This window comes from Papaver somniferum, chromosome 5, assembly GCF_003573695.1.
Source record: "Papaver somniferum cultivar HN1 chromosome 5, ASM357369v1, whole genome shotgun sequence".
NCBI lineage: Eukaryota > Viridiplantae > Streptophyta > Magnoliopsida > Ranunculales > Papaveraceae > Papaver > Papaver somniferum.
This window is the reverse complement of record NC_039362.1, coordinates 152,119,429-152,125,428: the sequence shown is the minus strand read 5'-3', so window position 1 is coordinate 152,125,428 and position 6,000 is coordinate 152,119,429.

Genomic DNA, 6,000 nt, shown 5'->3' with positions numbered 1-6,000 from the left:
ACTTCGAAAGGTATTCTCCAAAACCGTTGTCTGTACTTCCCGAGTCTTGGGGTGGCTCTAGGATACTGCGCTGGTCGAATAGGCGCCCAAAGATTGATTCGAACCTCTTTGGATTCGTTGACAACTCGCACACGGTCAATTTTCGTCCATGGGCTCCGGTGCATGCATCCATAAATCAGATCAGTACCTTTGCTCATGCTCCGAGCATGTCTTTGTCTTCTGATAAAGAGGATATGAGTGTTGGAGAGATGTTGTTCATGCGAAGCTGCACGCCCGGTTATGTGCCGTCTTTCTTTCGAGGATATTGCAAAGTAGTCTCCTACAATATCGACAGGGCGCTCGACATATGAGTTTTGACCAAGGGATCCCACTTGTTCGTCAGCCGGTTGTTCCATAAGTCTCGTTGCCAACTATTCTCGATGCTACTGTTCTTGTGTCGGGGAAAAGTATCCCTTTCCTGCTTGCGGAACGAAATCCATCAACAACCTCCAAATATAACATATTTTGGCAGGACGAGTTTCTCGTTTTCCATAGATTTCTGAATGATGTGGTAGAAAACCGTCGCGGTAAGCCTTCTCTTGTGGTTTTAGCAGAGTATCCACTGTTGAGGGATCCTTCTTCGCCCAAGCGAAAATCCGTTAGACCGAATGAAGATAGTCCCCAAGTGAAGGAGCGAAGATCTAAAAGCCGTGCAGATGGTTCCCAGTCAGTTTCGACAGCTCTACCGACTTTTCAGTTCGTCCAATATGCGGGTATGTGTGATTTTCCTCTTGACTTTAGTTGGATCGTGTATATCCTTGTTTCTTTCCTGAGTATCCGTCTTCGTATATTGCCTAGGGTCTCAGCAGCGTGAACGCCTTTCCCAAACTTGCAAGTAGTCAGAAAACATTGCTTCTTGAGACGGAGGGTGGCGGTGCTGAGCCTATCCGTGGCGATGGGGAACCAGAGAAGGATAAAAGCTCATAGTTCAGTGATGGCGAGAGTAGTTCTTCCGACAGCAGTGCTTAATCTTCATATAGCTAGTCTGAAAGCGAATCAGTTAGTCTCCCGCATGTGTTTTTTTCTCTTTGGAAAATATCTAATCCGTGATGTCATAGGGGGAAACCGTTTCTGAAGATGTCCCTGAGACGAATACTGGTGGTGATACAGCTTTGTCTCCAATTATGGCAGCCGCACCGGGCGACCTTGAAATGGATGTTGATCGAGATGAAAACGTCGTTGTGACTCAGACAATGGAGAGTACTCAAGTGGCCGCAGGTGTAATTTTCGTTAGGAGTCCCTTGTCGGTTGCTGATGTAGACGCGGGCGCCACTTTCAACCCTCCATACCTGGTTCGTTATCCGGATCATGTGTTGATCGGGGGATTAAGCGTTCTAGCCAAACATGTGGCGTTATACACCAAGATACGGGAAAGCTACAGACATATCGCCACGACCAAGAAGCTAACTAGTCGATTTGTGTTGGTTTAGCGTGTGGAGGAAGCTTTGTCTTCAATTGAGGACATGTGCAACGTGACCGGTAATATTGTTTCTGAGGATGTAATCTCGAGCTGGAGGTTCCATCGTGACATGTGTGTAAACTTCGAGTTCAATCTTCCTTGGTTAGTTGAAGGTTTCTCTGAAGTTGAAAAGTTGCTGGTCGAAACAGTCGAAGGTCCTTCTGCGGATATGGTGAAGAAGAAGGAAGCGGAAGTCGAAAAATTGTCCAAGAAGCTGAAGTTGAAGAGGGCGGCTCTCCAAAGCACGAAGGAGGCTCTTTCTAAGAAGAGAAAGCCATTGTTGAAAAACTTTCCTTGAATGTATTTCTGTCTTCTGAACTTCTTATTTTTTAGGTTTTTTTTTTGAAAGGAAAATGAAACGCCTAGTTTATGGTTTTGATTTCCTGGATTTTTGGGTTGATAGACAAATGTTACCTTGAGGGTTTTGGATTATGCTTTTGGAATGAATTATTTTGGAATGGATTGTTTTGGGAATGATGTTGTCTTGGTTACGATTGCAAGTGACGCAAACATCCCAGGAAAACCACGGAACCGTGAGCGTTGCGTGTCGGTAGATGACATGGGGTGAAATATAACATGGCTATCGGTTTTATCATTCCCCTGAAAACTTGAAATATAAAACCATGTATTTTTTCTAGGTAAGACTTACTTGGTTTTTTAGGTCTCCTGATGAAAAAGGAATCTTCCGGGTGTAAGACCGAGTTTTAAGGGAGGCACCGCCATGATTGTGGAAAGTCCCAGTCGTCTCATCTGATAATCGAGTCGTCGATCCCTGTTTGGATCGTTCGCTTTTAAACTCTAGGCAGTCCCCAGTCATCCCTCGCCGTGTCAAGACTGATAATCGGGTCGTCTGGTAACTGAGTCGTCGATCCCTGAGCGGATCGCCTGTTTCTACCGCCTTGATGTCTGGGTCGAAGCATGATATCGACGATCGAAAATTGACATTATAACCGGAAGATGAATCTCCCACTGTGGTCGCCAATTGTTTGAAGGTGAAAACGGTTTCTGTTGATTTCGGTAATTTCGGGCGTGTAGGTGAGAAACGAGTCTAAACCCTAAACAATGTACTACAATGGAGTACTTTAGATTTGAGAGATCAATCTGTACAAATCCGGCCCAAACCAAGAAATGGCCGTTCCAGACTTGTTTCGGTCACAAAGAGGAGAAGAAGGGTTGGTTTTGGGGAGGGAAGCGAAGATTGTGTTGAGACCAGAATAATTGATTTTGGAAGAGTAGTTGTTTTGTGACTTGTATCAGAAAGTGGGAAGCTAACAGATGGGAACGCTAGCAAACATTTTCTGAGTGTTGTATGCTCCCGACCAGAACTTGTCGTTCGGTGGAAATAGGTAATGCCTATTTATACAAGTCGAAGTGAAACGTACTCTGGGCTCATTAAGAAATGGAAAAAGGGTGAGTAAATGGGAGGAGGTGGTAACCGGTAACGCGTTTCACCATAAAAAAAAGTGTATCACCATTACTACCTGTATTTACTAACCGCTTCATCCATATGACACTTTCTTATAACGAGAGTAGTGTACGCCGCACGCTGTAAACCGCCAAACCAATACCCAATGAGCATCCTCCAGTTTGTGACATGTGTTGATGTCTCGAGTTTTTCGTGGAAAACATGTAGCATGTTGTTGTTGTCTGGCAAGTTGATCTTGGGAGACTTGCCGGCTCGGTGGTGACCTTCAACGATCGAGATTTTGCATCTTAAGAGGAAGGTAGCCGCCGATTAATGCAACCTTTCGTTTGGTAGCCAGTGGCATGAAAGTATGATCAGTATGGATTTAATATGGCCCAGTTTAGGCGCGGCCAAAAGTTAGGGTTTTGGCTTTGTTTAGGCGCGACCAAACTAGGGCCAAAGGTTGCCATGCGTTATCTGGTCACCTTGGACGGCTAAGATCTGCATCTTAGATGAAAAAGTGGTCGTTGATTGTTGCAGGCCTTCGTTTTGATAGAAGCATAGGGAACGCCGACATGGTATGGCGCGGCAAGGTGGTTGGCATGCCATTGGTACATGTAGTATGGCATGCCTTGGCGCGGTTTGGCGTGGCCAAAACTAGGGTTTTGGGACAAAGGTTACCATATGTTGTTTGGAGACCTTGGACGGCTAGGATTTGCATCTAGGATGGAAGGGTGGTCGTTGATCGTCGCACGCCTTCGTTTTGGTAGACGCATTGGGAAGGCCGGCATGGTATGGCGCGGAAAGGTAGTTGGCATGCCATTGGCACATGTGGCACGGCATGCCTTGGCGTGGCCAAAACTAGGTTTTGGGCCAAAGGTTACCATGCGTTGTTTGGCGATCTTGGACGGCTAGGATTTGCATCTAGGATGAAAGGGTGGTCGTTGATCGTCGCACGCATTCATTTTCGTAGCCGCATGGGGAAAGCCGGTATGGTATAGTGTGGCAAGGTGGTTGGCATGCCATTGTTACATGTGGCATGGCATGCCTTGGCGCGGTTTGGCGTGGCCAAAACTAGGGTTTTGGGCCAAAGGTTACCATGTGTTGTTTGGCGACCTTGGACGGCTAGGATTTGCATCCAGGATGGAAGGGTGGTCGTTGATCGTCGCACGCCTTCGTTTTGGTATCCGCATAGAGAAGGCCGGCATGGTATGGCGCGGCAAGGTGGTTGGCATGCCATTTGCACATGTGGCATGCCTTGGCGCGGTTTAGCGTGGCCAAAACTAGGATTTTGGGCCAAAGGTTGGGCATGCCATTGGCGCATGGTGCGGCTAGAATGGTTAGGGCCAAGGCAAGGTGCGGTTGGCTTGGCATGGTGGGGCCAAGGGTTTGGCATGCCATTGGCGCATGGTGCGGCTAGCATGGTTGGCATGCCTTGGCGCAGTAGACGTGGCTGGCATGGTTTGCCATTGGCACAGTGGTGCGATACGGAGATGTGGCTGGCATGGTTTGCCATTGGCACAGTGGTGCGGCTGGCATGGTTGGCATGCCTTGGCGCGGAGATGTGGCTGGCATGGTTTTCCATTGGCACAATGGTGCGGCTGGCATGGTTGGCATGCCTTGGCGTGGTAGCATGAGAATTAGGGTGTGGCATAGATGATATCGGTCAATGTTAAGGGTTTTTATCTAACGGTGAATATTGATTGCTTTGTTGCAAAGTTATCAAACCCTGATTTGAAGACTATATAAGGGAGAACTCTAGAAACTGGAAAAACCTAATCTATCACCTCTTGTGTGATACTAGTTGCGACTAGAGTCGATTCTCCTCTAACCTAGGTTAGGTTAACGACTTAAATATTTCATTGGAATTCTGAAGCCAGACCCAACTATTTTCTCTGTAGTTGCGTGTTCTGATCTTACTTTGTTCTATTATACTGATTATTATCTTCTCTAAGATTTTCTCGAGATTTGTCTCTGATAGATGAGATATAAAAAGTAATCAGAAAGATCTTCGTCTTATTCTTTGTGATTCTGCAATAACTTGTTCTTCTACCATATAGTTAAGTTATTGTAAGGTGATTGATATTACTAGGCTGTTCTTTGGGAATATAAGACCGGTATATCAATTGGTTCCTGTTCACCTTGATTTATCAAAAAACGGAACAAAAACTCGTAGGTATTTCTGTGGGAGACAGATTTATCAATTCAATAGATTTTTCTGTGTGAGATAGATTTGTTTATCTAATCTTCGACTTTGAGTCATAGCAACTCTTAGTTGTGGGTGAGATCAGCTAAGGGTATCAAGTGCGTAGAGTCCTTCTGTGATTCAGAAGCGTGCTACCAGCTGACTAATCCAAGAGATTAAATAAATAAAGAGGCACTAAGAATCTAAATCATTTACTTAAACAGTTAGTTAAGAAAAGTGCTACAAAACTTAACCCAAAACTAACCCGCTCTGAAACATATATATACAAGAAGTCCTCTCAAATGATACATATACAATAATAATTTGGTTAACAAATACCATATGCAATAAAATGAATTTAGTAAAAGTTATCCAACTAACGAAATCAACCATTGAAGCTTTCACTGCGCAACTCTGATATGTCTTTGAAACTGAAAGTGGGAATGGGTGAGCACATCATCCCTAAAATGGGTGCCCCATAGGAATAACATTTAACTTTTAAGTAATCATTAGCATGATTTGGAAAACAATACATGTTTTCTCAAATATTAAAATACAACCAAACCACTGAAATAAACAATCATTGTATATGGACCTAAACTCCTTCTTTAGTTTCTGCGGTGACATTTACATACCTGATAACTTTCTGTGGCGACATTTACACGCCGTAATGTTGATGGTCGTACCACCTAGATAGTCTGTGGGTGAATGTATACACCCGTAATATTGATGCCAATTCCACATCGAATAAAGCACAAAAGTAAAATAATGAAGGAGCGTATCCGATATACCATAGTTGGAAATTCTCATTTCCCAAAGACAATCATGAAGACAAACAAAGCATTACAATTCCTTTCCAAGCAATGGAAAGATTAAAAGAATCAACAGTATTTTCGGAATTTAAAATAAACA